The sequence below is a fragment of the Gavia stellata genome, chromosome 34 (assembly GCF_030936135.1).
Source record: "Gavia stellata isolate bGavSte3 chromosome 34, bGavSte3.hap2, whole genome shotgun sequence".
Classification (NCBI taxonomy): domain Eukaryota; kingdom Metazoa; phylum Chordata; class Aves; order Gaviiformes; family Gaviidae; genus Gavia; species Gavia stellata.
The window spans coordinates 2,401,859-2,417,576 of NC_082627.1; the positions used below are offsets into that span (position 1 = coordinate 2,401,859).

General features: G+C 52.4%; 1 non-coding gene across 1 annotated transcript; it reads left to right on the top strand.

Annotated features, from left to right (window-relative positions):
* The first annotated feature begins 15,362 nt into the window (after positions 1-15,362).
* On the top strand, positions 15,363-15,435 carry TRNAF-GAA (transfer RNA phenylalanine (anticodon GAA)). The gene has a single exon. It is a non-coding gene; the product is annotated as a tRNA-Phe (tRNA).
* The last annotated feature ends 283 nt before the right edge of the window (positions 15,436-15,718 follow it).

A 15,718-nucleotide genomic window follows, 5' to 3' on the forward strand; every position in this document is an offset into this window, starting at 1 on the left:
CCTAAAGAACTCCAGAGGTGAAAGCTGCAGGCAGATGAGTAGGCCCCTGGTGAGGTCCTGCCCTGGGGTGAAGCCACCTGTACACGACATGGGAACCTATGGGCCATGGCATGAGAAATTTCAGGATGTGGCAGAGAAGAGTGTGAGAAGGGACCAGAAGTACAGGCAAGACCATGTGCCCCGGCTGGATCTCACATGCCGTTGAAGGGTAGAGACGGGACAAGCAGCCAAACAGCACTGATTACTCGAGAAGAGCGTTGAGGAGCTTCTAGGCAGACAAGACTCAAAAGGACAGCAGTGCCAAGGCAACCCCTCAGTGGTGCCATTGAAGGCCCAGATGGCCAAGGCAATGGTATCTGAACCAGCAAATGAGGGTACAACTGGTGAGGGGTATTAAATGTGGAGGAGGCTGGGGCAGAGAGAGGGAGAGGTCAAGATGGAGTGGGAGGAAGAAGCCTGATCACCATAGTCTTGCTTTCTTATTAAACTCTGCTCCCGGCTATTGGCTGTGTGAGTGTACTCACTGTTGGACGCGTGTTTGGGGTGCATGTATGTACGTGCTTTGCTGGCCAGCTCCAGGTGAGGGTGGCTGGAGAACGAGGACACCAGGATCTGGAGAGACCTAGGCCTGCAGCTGCCAAGTGGGTAACAGCCCTGAGCCTGGTCAGGGCCCCTGCACAGACCCAAAGGCCAGGCCCACACTGGAGGGACTGCGGGTGTTTTTGTGCCCATGGGTAAGTTCTGCAGGGGATGCACGGACCACTTGTGACCTTCATGTCAGATCAGCCTGAGGGAGGGAACAGGATGGGGCTGTTTTTGTTGCTTATGGTTGTTTGAGTGCTGCTGGTGGTGTGGTAGATATAAAGGTGCTGTTCCCTGTTGGAGTTGGTCTGTGTATGATTGGTTGTGTCCATCCTGTGTGTGTGTGCACCTGTGTATGGCTACAGGATTGTGTGTTAGATTGTTCATGTGTGTACATGTGTGTGCATTTGCCTGTTGGCATGAGGAAGTTGGGGATTCTGGGGCAGACTCTCCTTTTTGTTCATTCACCAACCACCTGGGCTTGATCTTTGGAGTGAGGGATGCTGCTTGAAGGCCCACATCGGGGTGGTGTACAGGGCCCCAGGTTCTCCTCCATATGCTCCCTCCTCATACGGCTCTCACAAAGACCAGAAGCTCCACAGAGAAGCCAAGAAAGGGCTCATCCTCCCCATGATCACAACTGAATCCCAGACCTCCAGCTCAACCCTGTCTGAGAATCACAGAACCACAGAATTACAGAATCACAGTATCAAAGAATGGTTGAGGTTGGAAGGGACCTCTGCAAACCTCCCTGCTCAAGCAGGGCCACCTGGAGCCAGAAATCCAGAATCATGCCCAGAGGCTTTAGAATATGTCCAAGGATGAAGAATCCACAATATCCCTGGGCCACCTCTGCTGGTGCTCGGTCACCTTCACAGTCAAAGAGTGCTTCCTGATGACCAGAGAGAAGCTTCTGTGTTTCGGTTTGTGCCCATTGCCTCTTGTTCTGTCGCTGGGCACCACTGAGAAGAGCCTGGATCCTCCTTCTTTCACCCTCCCTTCATGGATTTATAGCCAATCAGAAGATCCTTCCTGAGCCTTCTGTTCTCCAGGCTGAACAGTCCTGGCTCTCTCAGCCTTTCCTCATAAGAGAGATGCTCCAGTGCCTCGTCACCTTGGTGCCTCTTTACTGGACTCTCTCCGGTATGCCCAAGCCTCTCTTGTCCTGGAGAGCCCAGAAATGGACACAGCACTCCAGGTGTGAGCTCACCAGTGCTGAGCAGAGGGGAAGGGTCCCCTCCCTCGACCTGCTGGCAATACTTCAATGCAGGTGAGGATGCTATTAGCCTCCTTTGTCACAAATGCCCATTGCTGGCTCATGGTCTGCTTGATGTCCACCAGAAACATCCCGGGCCTTCTCTGCCAGGCTGCTTGCCTGCTGGGTGGCTCTGAGCATGGACTGGTGCCTGGGGTTACTCCTCCCCAGGGGCAGGACATTGCACTTCTCCCTGTTGACCTGCATGAGGTTCCTGTTGGTCCATTTCTCCAGCCTGTCAAGGTGCCTCTGGTTTGCAGCACGACCCTCTGGTGTATCAGCCACTCCTCTGCCCCTTCACTCAGATCATTAATGAAAATGTTAGACAGGACTGGAACCAGTACTGACTCCTGGGATACATCACTAGTTACTGGACTCCAACTAGACTTCATGCCACTGATCACCACGCTCTGGGCCCAGCCATTCAGCCAGTTTTCAATCCACCTCCCTGTCTGCTAATCCAGCGCACACATCAACCGCTTCTTTACCAGGATCTTAGGGCAGACAGTGTAGAAAGCCTTCCTGAAGTCCAGGTAGACAGTAGCCACTGCTCTCCCCTCATCTCCCCTCATCAAGATAATCAAGTAGGTCAAGCATGACTTCCCCTTGGTGAATCCATGCAGACTCTTCCTGATGACCTTCCTGTCCTTCAGGTGCCCAGAAATGGTTTCCAGGGATCAAGGTGAGGCTGACTGGGCTGTAGTTCCCTAGGTGATCCTTCCCGCCCTTCTTGTAGATGGGGGTGGCATCTCCTTTCCTTCAATCTCCAGGGACTACTCCCAGTCTCTGGGAGATCAGACTCTGGCATTGATCAAAGATTATCGAGCATTGCCTCACAAAAACATCTGCCAGCTCCCCCAGCACTCGTGGGTGCAGCCCATGTGGGCCCATGGACGTATGTCTGTCCAGTTTGCCTAAGCATTCCCTGACCAGTTGTCCTTCCACCAAATGCACATCTTCCTTGCTCCAGCCTTTTCCCCTGGTCTCTGGGACCTGGGATTACTGAAGGCCAGTCTTGCTAGCAAAGACTGAGGCAAAGGTGGCACCCGGTACCTCAGCTTTTGCCATGTCCTGTGTAATCAGGCCTCCTGTCTTGTTGAGCAATGGACCTACACTTTTCCCTAGTCTTCCTGTTGCCTCCCGTGTCTTTACAGAAGCCCTTCTTGCTGTGTTTGTCACTCCTGGCCAGATTTAATTATTGAATTCCTCTTGGGCTTTAGCTCTTCTGTGTTAGTCCCTGGATTCTCAGACAATGTCTCTATAATGACCCCAGGTTAATTGTCTGAGGTGGGTTGACCTTGGCTGGACATCAGGTGCCCACCAAGCTGCTCTATCACTGCCCTCCTCAGCAGGATGGCGGGGGAGAGAAAAGAAGATGCAAAAAACTTGTGGGTCAAGATAAAGGCAGTTTAAGCCAAGGCCATGCGCAGAAGCCAAGGAAAACAAAAGATTTATTCTGTACTTCCCATCAGCAGGCGATATCCAGCCACTTCCTGGGAAGCAGGGCTTCAGTATGTGTAGCGGTTGCTCTGGACAAGAAACGTCATCATAACGAATGCTCCCCTCTCCTCCTTCTTTCGCTTACCTTTCATTGCTGAGCAGACGTCATACGGTGTGGAATATCCGTTTGGTCAGTTTGGGTCAGCTGTCCCAGCTATGTCCCCTCCCAACATCTTGCCCACCCCCAGCCGAGTGGCCTTTGGGGGTGAGAGGGGAGAATGTTGGAGAGACAGCCTTGATGCTGTGCGAGCACCACTCAGCCAAAGTACTGGTGTGTTATCAACACCTTTCAAGCTATCAAACCAAAGCACAGCGTTATGAGGGCTCCTATGGGGAAAGCTAACTCCATCTCAAGCAAGCAAAAAAACCCTGGAGATCTGTGCCTGCTTCGCCAACTAATGGTCCTCTCACACTCTCACTCTTGCCAGAGTTCAGCTCCAAAATTGAAAACATCCAGCAACTGCTCCCACATGGAAGGTTAAAGCACTAAATGTTGTTGCTGGCCCTCGCCTTCCCTTGGCAGCGCTTCTTTCCTCTACTGGGGACTCAGTGCAGTGCTGTGCGTGTGGTCTAGTGAGGACTGGATAGAGGGGGAGAATCCCTCCCCCTCATCTCCTGGCCTTGCTCCTGTTCATACAGCCAACATGCTGTTGGCCTTCTTGGCTGCCAGGCCTCACCACCTACTTATATGCAGCTTGATGTTCCCCACGACCCTCAGGGCCTTTTCTGCTGAGCTGTGCCCCAGCCGGGGCTGTTGCCCAGGGTTAGGCAACCCCAGCGGGGAGACTTCGAATGTCTCCTTTCTGAAATCTAGTAGCTTCTTGTTGGCCCACTCTTCCAAGCTGTTGAAGTTCCTCCAGAAGGCAGCCCTCCAGTGTACACAGTGGTCCCCTGCCTCAGTTTTGTGTCATCTGCAAACTCTGTCAGGTCCTCTGGGACATTGATAATACCATTAAGTCCCAGAAGAGACCCCAATGCATCCAATCAGTCTTTTACTCACCTTTTTGCCCAGCCTCAACTGGACAGGGGAGACAAAATATAATGAAAGGCTCGTGGGTTGAGATAAGGACAGGGGTATCACTCAGCAATCACCATCACAGGCAAAAGAGACTCGACTTGGGGACATTAATTTACTTCATCGCGAATCAAATCAGAGTAGCATAATGAGAAAATAAAACCAAAACTTAAAACACCTTCCCCCCTCTCCTCCCTTCTTCTTGGGCTCAAGTTAGTCCTGATTTCTCTACCTCCACCCCCAGAGTGGCACAGGGGGATGGGGAATAGGGGTTGAGTCAGATCATCACATGGTCTCTCTGACACTTCTTCATCCTCACACTCTTCCCCTGCTCCAGAGTAGGGTCCCCTCCATGGGAGACAGTCCTCCAGAAACTTCTCCAGCTTGGGTCATCTCCACAGAGTTCACTCCTTCAGGAACAGACTGCTCCCATGGGAGCTCCCCATGAGGTCACAAGTCCTGCCAGCAAACCTGCTCCAGTGTGGGCGCCTCTCCCAACGTGTCCACAGGTCCGTCCAGGAGCCTGCTTCAGCATGGGCTCTCCACGGGGTCACAGCCTCCTTTGGGTGCATCCCCTTCCTCTGGCATGGGGTCCTCCATGGACTGCAGGTGGATATCTGCTCCACTGTGGACCTCTATGGGCTGCAGTAAGACAGCCTGCCTCACCATGGTCTTCACCACGGGCTGCAGGGGAATCTCTGCTCTGGTTCCTGGAGCACCTCCTCCCCCTCCTTCTTCACTGATCTTGGTGTCTGTGGAGTTCTTTCTCTCACATATTCTCACTCCTTTGAGTGACTTGATCCCCACCCACTGATAGCTGTTCTCCATGGGTTCTGCCTCACGGCACCAGGGTCTGGGAGACCTTGCTGATGAAGACTGAGCCAGAGCTTCTCAGGCCTGTTTACACCTGCTCTTGCTAAATTCTGCAGTGGCCCCACATGGTCTTGGTTTCTTCTTTGACTCTAACGTCAGTGGTAAGAGCTCGTCTTGGTGCCATTGAATTCCCTTGAGAGAGTCAACTGACTGTCCGTATGGGCCATTGCAGGAGGCTGTCCTTAAAGACCGGCTGTACTGAGCTCTGCTCAGTGTGCAGTACTTGTGCTCTGCCCTTCAGTGCTCCTGCCCCTAAGTTCCCCAACTGAAAACCCCCAGAACCGGCCACAGTTTACCCCTCTGAGGTCTTGCGTCTGCACTTGTACTCTCCTTTTAACAGTCTGCTCAGGAGCTGGGACCCACCCCTCTTTCACGGTTGCTACAACAGAGTGTGATGTTGGTTTTCACATCCCTGACCAGCTCTTCCATGTTTGCAAGTACCAGACCCAAGCAAGCATCACCTTTGTTGGGCTCCCTGGCAGCTGTGAGAAGAAGTTTTCCCAAAAACCTCCAGAAACCTCCTGTCGTGGTTTAAGTCCAGCTGGCAACTTAGCACCACACGGCCGCTCGCTCACTCCCTCCAGGTGGGATAGTGGAGAGAATCAGAAGAGTAAAAGTGAGAAAACTCCTGGGTTGAGATAAAGACAGTTTAATAGGGAAAGCAAAAGCCACGCAGGCAAGCAAAGCAAAGCAAGGAATTCCTTCACCACTTCCCATCGGCAGGCAGGTGTTCAGCCATCCCCAGGAAAGCAGGGCTCCATCACGCATAACGGTTACTTGGGAAGACAAACGCCATCACTCCGAATGTCCCCCCCTTCCCTCTTCTTCCCCCAGCTTTATATGCTGAGCATGACGTCATATGGTATGGAATATCCCTTTGGTCAGTTGACATCAGCTGTCCTACCTATGTCCCCTCCCAACTTCTTGGCACCCCCAGCCCCCTCGCTGGTGGGGCGGTGTGAGAAGCAGAAAAGGCCTTGACTCTGTGTAAGCCCTGCTCAGCAGTAACTAAAATATCCCTGCTTTATCAACACTGTTTCCAGCACAAATCCAAAACACAGCCCCATACTACACAGCCCCATACTAGCTACTATGAAGAAAATTAACCCCATCCCAGCCAAAACCAGCACATTCACTAAAGAAATTTTTCCTAACATCCAGATTGAGCCTCCCCTGGAACAACTTGAGGCCATTTCCTCTTGTCCTGTCACTTGTCACTTGGGAGAAGAGACCAACACCCACCTCACCACAACCCCCTTTCAGGTAGTTGTAGAGAGCGATGAGGTCTCCCCTCAGCCTCCTCTTCTCCAGACTGAACAACCCCAGCTCCCTCAGCCGCTCCTCATCAGACTTGTGCTCCAGACCCCTCACCAGCTTCGTCGCCCTTCTCTGGACACGCTCCAGCACCTTAATATCCTTCCTGTAGAGAGGGCCCGAAAACTGAACAGAAGATACAAGATGTGGCCTCACAGAGCCGAGTACAGGGGCACGATCACCTCCCTACTCCTGCTGGCCACACTCTTTCTGATACAGGCCAGGATGCCATTGGCCTTCTTGGCCACCTGGGCACACTGCTGGCTCATATTCAGCCGGGTGTCAATGAACAGCCTCAGGTCCTTTTCTGCAGTACAGCTTTCCAGCCACTTGTCCCCAAGCCTGCAGCGTTGCATGGGGTTGTTGTGACAGAAGTGCAGGACCCGACACATGTCCTTGTTGAACTTCATACAATTGGCCTGGGCCCATCGATCCAGCCTGTCCAGATCCCTCTGCAGAGCCTTCTGACCCTTGAGCGTATCAACACTCCCTCCCAGCTTGATGTCATCTGCAAACTTGCTGAGGGAGCACTCAACCCCCTCATCCAGATCATCGATAAAGATATTAAACAAGACCGGTCCCAAAACTGATCCCTGGGGGACTCGGCTTGTGACCGGCCTCCTACTAGATTTCACTCCATTCACCACAATTCTCTGGGCTCGGCCATCCAGCCAGCAAGAGCAGCAGACACAGGTGGGGAAAACAAGGAGCAACAGTGTCATCCTCCTGCCAAGGGAGAGACAGATGGGCACTCAGGAGGGTTTTCACCTTACCCAGCTCTGCACACCACCTTCCACAGCCACAGCACAGCCACTTTCAGCCCCTTTGTCAGGCAGAGGAGAAGGGGCACAACGTGGGAGAGGTGCAGGAGATACACTCCTCTGCTTGAGGTCCTGCTGGGGAGGAGGCAGCTCTGGGCTGTGCTTGACCCCAGTATCCCTTACTGGGCCTCATCCTGACCCCAACCTGTGGATCAACTTCCTGGCTTCACCTTGGACCTGCTCCCTCATCAGAACCTTGCCAGATGATCTGGACTCTGAACTGCCTCCAGCTGTGAGGCCCCTTGCCTGTCCTGCTCCCTTGTTGGGAGCTCAGGCTGGTGAGCCCCCTCCCTGCTCACCTGGGGATACCCCTGGGTTCCCAACTTCCTGTGCCTTCCAGAGCAGTTGTCCCTTGCTGCCCCCTGACAAACCTGAGCTCCCAGTCATGTCACCATGACCGGCATCTCCACTGCCCTCCCCCATGCTCTCGTTCACTCGATGGCCGCGTGATGCTGATGTACCTGATGGACTCTCACTTTGCTACAACTGACAGGGCCTCACAAGGAACAACCCACCGCTATCCCCTCTCCTGGACTTTTCCTCTGCCCTCTCTCCATGCTGTTGGCTCTAATTGGCAGGCGTAGTGATGAACCTGCTAAAAAAGAAGAAAAAACAAATCTAAAGAAAGAGGAAAATAAACCCCAAGAAGAACAAGTGATGCAAAAGAAAACAATTGCTCACCACCAACCAATCAATGCCCAGACAATCCCCGAGCAATGACAGCTGCCTCTGGCCTCTACCCCACCCAGTTTTATTTCTGAGCATGACATCATATGGTATGGACTATCCCTTTGGTCAGATGGGGTCAGCTGTCCTAGCTGTGTCCCCTCCCAACTTCTGGTGCACCCCCAGCCTGCCTGCTGGTGGGGCAGTCTGAGGAGAAGAAAAAGCCTTGATGCTGTGCAAACACTGCTCAGCAACAACTAAATCATCAGCCAAAACCAGTACATACAGGTTGGAAGGAGGTCTCCAGCCCAGCAGGGTCAGCTCCGGGGTCAGAGCTTGTTGCTCAGGGATTGATCCCAGTTGCTCCTTGAAAACCTCCAAGAATGGTACCTGGATGATTTCTCTGGGTAGCCACTCCCTGTGCTTGACTGTCCTCACGAGGAGAAAGATTTCCCTTGTCCCTGGTGTGAACTTTTCTTGTGTTAATCTCTTGTCCTCCTCCATGCACCACTGTGACGCTGACTGCAGGAGATGGGGAAAGGAAAAAATTCCTCATCTCCATACCCCTACACCCAAAAGGAGCTCCAGCAAAGCTCAGTCAGTGCAACAGACAATAACTGTGCCTCACGATTGAGCTGGTGGCCATTCATGAAATTTTTTAAGAAAGAAGAGTGAAAAGGCAGGTCTTTGCTACCCCGCTGCTTCAATCTCTCTGCTGCCATCAATCCAAATTTCCTTAACACTGGAAAACTGAAAAAGTTTGATTTTTTTAACTTAAAAACTGGAAACTTAAAAATTTCCTTAAAACTGGAAGCTTCCTGGAAGCTCCAGCGTTTTGGACCAGGTAATTTTCTTCTCAGTTTCATGTCTGACTCTCTCCTCTTATGAAATACATTGATATTCTTCTTAATTTGTTCAAAGAGGTGAAGAAATCCCAGCAGGGCACAAGGATCAAGGAGAGAACTTGACCCGTAAAAATCTGTGTGTCTTGATCCCCAGCCACTGAAAGAGGACAGCGGATCATACTGAACAGGTAAGACTCTGCCTGGGGGCGAGGAGTAAGTGAAGTACTGCAAGGGTCTGTCCTGGGACATGCAAGACATTGATCAGCTGGAGCAAGCTCAGCGGAGGGCTATGAGATGGTTGGGTTGGAGCAGGCTGGAGCACTTGCCGTCTGAGGCAAGAGTGAGGGAGCAAAGCTTGTTCAGCCTGGAGCAAAGAAGGCACCAGGGGATAAGGAGAAATGTTTTCCCCATGAGGTCAGTTGCCAAGAGAGGTTGTGCCATCCCTATTCATGGAGGTATTCAAGTCTTCTTCCACCCTGCCTGTCATCTCCTCCCATTGACCAAAACAGTCTTGCTCCAGCAGGAGCCAAGCAAGAGAGCCATGGCACCAGCACAGACTCTGCATCCCCTGAGACCTCTCTTCCCTACGGGGAAGGAGAGAGGTCTTTCATCAGCCCCACGCTTCTTTCTCCACCCTCAACATTTGCAGTTGCCTCTATCTTGTCTTTGCTCTGATCACATTTGAACTGGAAGCCCACGAGACTCCTGGAACTCCTAACATCGATCTGGCGTTCACCACAAACCTGGATCCCAACCGGTCATGGAGGCATCAGTCATGCAGTGCCCCAGCTGTGCCACCCAGGGCAGATTTTGTCATTCCGCTGCCGCACCGCTGATGCAGTAACCACGTCCCGTCCTTCTGCCACAGAGCGCCCAGGAGCCCCAGACAGCCCCAGCTGCCTCGGGGGCTGTGATGACACCTTTCAGCAGCAGGCTGCGGTGGGGTGGCAGGAGATGGGCCCTTGGCACTGCCTGGGCAGGGAGAAGCCAGCTCCCCTCTGTTGGGGCTGGGCACAGCTTGTTCCCGGGAACCTTCCTGAGGAGCACACATCTCCTGTATCTCTCTGTGCCCTTGCACAGCTGGCATGGGGACTAGGGCTCCTGGGGCAGAGCGGAAGAAGCTCAGCTGGGAGAGTGTTACAGGGAAGAGCTAAAGGTCCCAGGCTCAAGCCCGGGATCTGGCAACATTTTCCCTTGGGCTTTTGCAGAGCCTCTTGCTCTTCTTCCAGCCTGCCCCTGCCTTCCCTGTGCTCAGGGCAGTTTGCCCAGGGCTGGGCACAGCTTTTCCCTGGAGAGCTCCCCCAGGAGCTGCTCCTGGTGATCCTCCACGTCTGCCCTGTGAGGAGCAGCCAAGCTCAGGCTGCTGGGTGGATGTGCACAGGCAGTGAAAGAGGGACAGGCTGCCCAGGGGGAACACCGAGACTGTGTCTGTGCGTGCAGGGGTAGAGTTAGGGCAACTCGAGTTAGAGCTCAGCTGGAGCTGGAACCAGCAAGGGCTGGGTAACCAGAACAGCTTCTCTGAGGAAAGCAATACCAAAAGCTATTGGTACCAGCTAAGGAAAATATGTAGCTGTTGCTGAGTGGGGCAGGGGACATTGTAAGCAAAGGCCTGTGAAGATTTGAGATATTCAGCAGCTTTTTCCCCTCAGCTTTCACTGACAAGCTCTGCCTGGGCAGAGCTGTCTCTCTGCACTGCTGCCCTCTTGCCATGAGCTTCCTCCGTCCCAGGAGCCTGGCCCAGCTCAGCAGCAGAGGACCAGACCAAGGCAGCACCTTCTCTGCCCACTCTGGACTCACTGGAGATGTCCCTTGACAGCTCCTGAAAGGCAGCAGGGTCACCCCTGGGGAATGTGCTGCAACATCACCTCAAGTAATCACCAACAGTGGAGAGAGACTGATTCCAGCAGCATGGTTTCTCCTACCCGAGTGTGGTTCTCTATGACAAGTGTCAATGTTCCCCTCTGGACACCAACATTCTTAACCCATAACAAAAAGGAGTCACAGACAGGGACAGGGAGGGGTTGTTTTCCCTTGTGCAGGGCAGGGATTCAGCTGAGGTGGTGCAGGCATCTCCTCCTGACTAGGAAGCCCTCAGGTTGAAGTGCGGTTCAGCTCCCCCCATGCACCCCACAGACCCCGAGGAGCTGGGAATCCTCCTGCTTCAGTTCGGGTGTGCACAAAAGAGTTGCCAGCGTGTGAGCCCCTGCTCTGAGCCCCTTGCCTTTATTCAGCACGGACTCAGGTGCTCGCATACAGATACTCTGTGATGATCAAGGTGCCAGAGGTGGCCCAAGACATGTGCAAGTGTTTGCAAGCTCTGATGGAATATCTCTGAGGATAGCCAGTTCCTTCCTGAGCATCAGCTGAGGGCCAGAGGGGGAAGGGGGATATCCTTGGCCACCCACAATCACACCAGATGTTCAGGGCACCTGAATGTGCCTTGTCAAGTGTCCCCCTGAGCTGATCAAACCAAGGAGTGCCCCAGGAGGAAACCCTGGTCTCTCTTGCTAATGTACTCTCTATAAGCTCCAGTCACTCTAAAGCTAAGACACATCCACATCCCTGCACTGAAGACTTTTATTTCAGGGCTCTCATTTTAATGCCATTAAAAGAAAAAAAGCCTCTAGTGCCATGCCAGGTGCCTGGGTGCCAAACACAACTCCACTCAGTAGGCAAACACAGCACCGAACCTCCAGGAGAGCCATGCCCTGCTAGAGCTGGTGTGGGGCAGAGACCCCAGGGCCTGATAAAGGTGTCCAGTGACCGTGTGCCACAACCTGAATGACAACACCACGGCATTGCTGCAAGGTCCTCACCACAGTGCCCTCCCCTGTACCTGTCTTCTCAGCCCTTGACTATTCTCCTCTCTCTGCACCTCTACTCACCTGCCCGATGCTAACAAGAGGGAAGCTGGTAAGTATAGAGTCACAGAATCATAGACTGATAGAAGCATAGAATGGTTTTGGTTGGAAAGGAACCTTTAAAGATCATCTAGTCCAACCCCCCTGCCATGGACAGGGACACCTTCCCCTTGAACAGGTTCCTCAAATCCCCATCCAACCTGACCTTGAACACTCCCAGGGATGGGGCATCCACAATTTCTCTGGGCAATATGTTCCAGTGTCTCACCACTCTCACCATAAAACATTTCTTCTTATGTCCAATCTAAATCTACCCTCTTTTACTTTAAGACAGTTGCCCCTTGTCCTATCACTACAGGCCCTGGAACAATGTCTCTCTCCATCTTCTCATAAGCTTCCCTTATATATTGCATGGCTGCAATAAGGTCTCCTGTCACGGATCCTCATTCAGAATCCTGCTGACTACACCAAATTGTCATGGATGGGCAATTTAGACTGCTTAAAGAACCACTGCCAAAGGTATTGGCAAAAGTGGTTTTCTTGAAACGTAACATGTTTGATGGCCAGGCTCACTCTATTGCTTACTGCACAAAGGGTATAACAATGATTCAAAGCTACCAATACCAAATCTTAGTGCACTAAGGTTTTGCGCTATATCAGTCACTTACCAAAGATCTGAATTTGCTAAGAGGCCTCTCAACCTCGAGGAGCAACCATGAGAGGTGTCCCAGCTCAAGGGGAGATCACTGCCATGCAGCCATGCTGCCTAGCAGGGAGAACTCAAAGAAGGCTCACTTAGGCTGTCATATTTACGGGATAAAGTAGTTGGCTTGTAGTCAAATAACATGCAGTGGAAAAGGCAAGCATGAGACTCCTTGTCCCCACAACTTACTTTGTTCCTTGATAAATGAGTCTTGGAGGAACCACCTGCTCTTCACGTGTTAATCGCATGGTCGCTGTTCCAATTTCCAAGCCCATATGCATCAGCGGTCACCATGTCTCTCTGTTCCTGTGTGGGTTTCCAGAGATCACATTGGAACTAGAGAGGTTCTTGGCCCAGCTACACCTCGGCCTTTATCTCCTTTGGAGCCTGAACCAAACCACACCGGTTTGGTCAGGGAGTGGAGTGCATCCGTCACAGGGACTCAGCTCCCTCCCATGCCTGCCCCAAACCCACAGGTGGTGGGATTCTTCTTGCCTCAGTTGAGGTGTGCACACAATACAGTCCTCTGAAGACTGGAAGGAATCACATGTCCCTCCTATCTTCCAGAAAGGCAAGAAGGAGGACCCAGGGAACTAGAGGCCAGTCAGCCTCACCTCTTGCCCTGGGAAGAGAGAGACGATCGAGCATCTCATCCTGGAAAATATTTCCAGGCACACAGTACAGGTTTTGGCTGCGATGGAGTTAATGTTCTTCATAGCAGCCCGTATGGTGCTGTGTCTGGGATTTGGGACCAAAACAATGTTGACAACACACCAGTGTTGTAGCTATTGCTGAACCATGTTTGCACAGCATCAAGGCCTTCTCGGTTCTCTCTCTTCCCCCCCAGTGAGGCAATTGCATTTGTTGATGAGGGAAGAGCAGGGGACATCATTCAGCAAGGCAACAATTTACACTGTGCATTGGTGTTGTGGAATTTGGATAATGAGGTGGGATTCCTGTGCACAAAGAGCAGTTAAGACTGCCCTTGTTATCTCTTGTGCAACCCGGGGGAGTGAAGACCCGCCTGGCTAACACAGGATGCAGATAAGGAGGGGGCCCCATGGAGGCAGGACAGCCCTGCTTATGGTCAGCAAAGACAGTAAAATAACAGGAATGTGAGGGGTCCTTTGTTTCTTTGAAAAGGCTTCATGTCCGATAACTGACTTTTGCCTCATTACCGGTGAAATGCATATTACAACTCACACCCCTGCATATGCTAGTGAAGATTATAGAGGTCATGCTAAACATATATGACTATAGCACTCGTCTCTCCACCCAAATCATGCTACACGTCACATATGGGGGGGGAACCTCGTAGTTTTGGGGATAAAAGACGGAGAAAATGATTGTTAAGGTGGGAGATAAGAACCTCAACGCCTGACAGACCAGTCGACGGGCGTTGTTCTCTTCCTCCACGCCAGGCAGGGACGCCTCTCTGGGTAAGCGCTGCGCCTCTCACCCTCTGGGTGAAAGTTATCCCCAGGTTCTTGTATTATTATCAAGTCTGCTAGCAATATTAACCTTAATTAGTAGCACTATTATAGTTAGTGAATTTATCAACGGCAATCTCGAATCTGTTTCTGTCGCCTTCAATAAAATAACTCATTTTGATTTTTGTGCATCTGCTCAGTGCAAGTCCTTTTGCTGGGGCTCTGGTAAATGGGTCAGTGAAAGTCCTGGGACTCTGACAGACAAATTTCGAAACTGCATTCCTTTTAACGCGACAGTAAAAATTGGCGTCACGGACAGGATAGCCATGGATAAACTGCTAGAAAAAAATAAATGTGCGCCGTCCCATCGGGGACTAGAATGGGCCCAGAAATTCTGGAAAAATGAAAATAAAATAATAGAGCGAATTCAACAGTGCAGGAGTGAACAGAAGGTTAAAGATGGTAAGGGTAAAGGAATTGCTTGTGCTATTTTAGGAGCTTGTTTATTACTTGTTTATTACTGCATTCCTTTTAACGCAACAGGTGTCCCTGTCCAAGTTGTGGTAGCAGGGGGGCTGCAGGGCTGGCCTCTGTGAGAAGAGACCAGGGGCTGCCTCCGTCCCAGACAGAGCTGGTTCTAGCCAGCTCCAAGGTGGACCCACCGCTGGCCAAAACTGAGCCCGTCAATGAAGCTGGTGGAACCTCTGTGAAAGCATATTTAAGAAAGGACACAACAGCCAGAGTGGGAGAGGAGTGAGGGAAAAAAAGTGTGAGAACCAGCCCTGCAAACACCAAGGCTAGTGAAGAAGGAGGGAGAAGAGGTGCTCCAGGTGCCAGAGCAGATAGTCTCCTGCAGCCCCTGGAGAAGACCACAGTGGAGAAGGTCAGCCCTGCAGTCTGTGGAGGACCCAATACTGGAGACATTGGCTATTTCCTGGAAGAATGGTGGCTTGAGGAGAGCCCATGCTGGAGCAGGTTTGTCTCAAAGGACTGTAGCGGTAAGAGGGACCCCATGGGAGAAGTGTCAGAAGGAAGGAGCCGCAGAGAGGAACGGTTACGGACTGACTGGAACCCCCACTCCCCATCCCCCTGCACTGCTCAGGGAGGAGGAGGTAGAAGAGTTGGGAACGAAGGAGGTAAGTTGAGCTGGGAAGAAAAGGGTGGGAGGACACCTTCCATGGGGAAGGAGACAAGGTCTTCCACCAGCCCCACGCTTCTTTCACCCTCAGCCTTTGCAATTGCACATGCCCCATCTGCCCACTTGCCTTTGCCACTCTCGCGGTTGTGCAAGGCCCTCAGACATCTTGGCACACCCAGTGTAAGCTGGCCTCCACCAAACCTGGAGCCCACCTGGCCTTGGAGCAGGGAGAGGCCAGGTCCCCTCTGCCTGGGGCTGGGAACAGCTTTTCCCTGGGAAGCTCCCTGAGGAGCATTCCTCCTGTGTGTCAGCCTGTGGCCTGGCATGGGTGGCAGAGGGAGAAGGGCTGCTGGGGCAGGGCTGAAGTAGCTCAGCTGGGAGAGCGTTAGACTGAAGATCTAAAGGTCCCTGGTTCAACCCCGGGCTTCAGCAATGATTTTCTCCCTTAGATTTTGGCAGAGCCCATCTGCCTTCTTCCAGCCTGCCCCAGCCCTGCTTGCTCCTTCACCTCTTGCCAGAGCAGAGTCCCTGCTCTGCAGCTGCAGATCTGCAGCTTAGAAGGAGCCTTCCTCCAGCAGCACAAGTCCCCAGCCTCCCCCTGGGCAGGACTCTCCAGTCAGTGCTCCGTTGGGGTGGTCTCCTGCTGTCCCTACTTCCTTGCTCCAAAGTGACCGGGATCTCTCCTCTGCAGGGTCTCTGCAAGGACCCTGTCTCT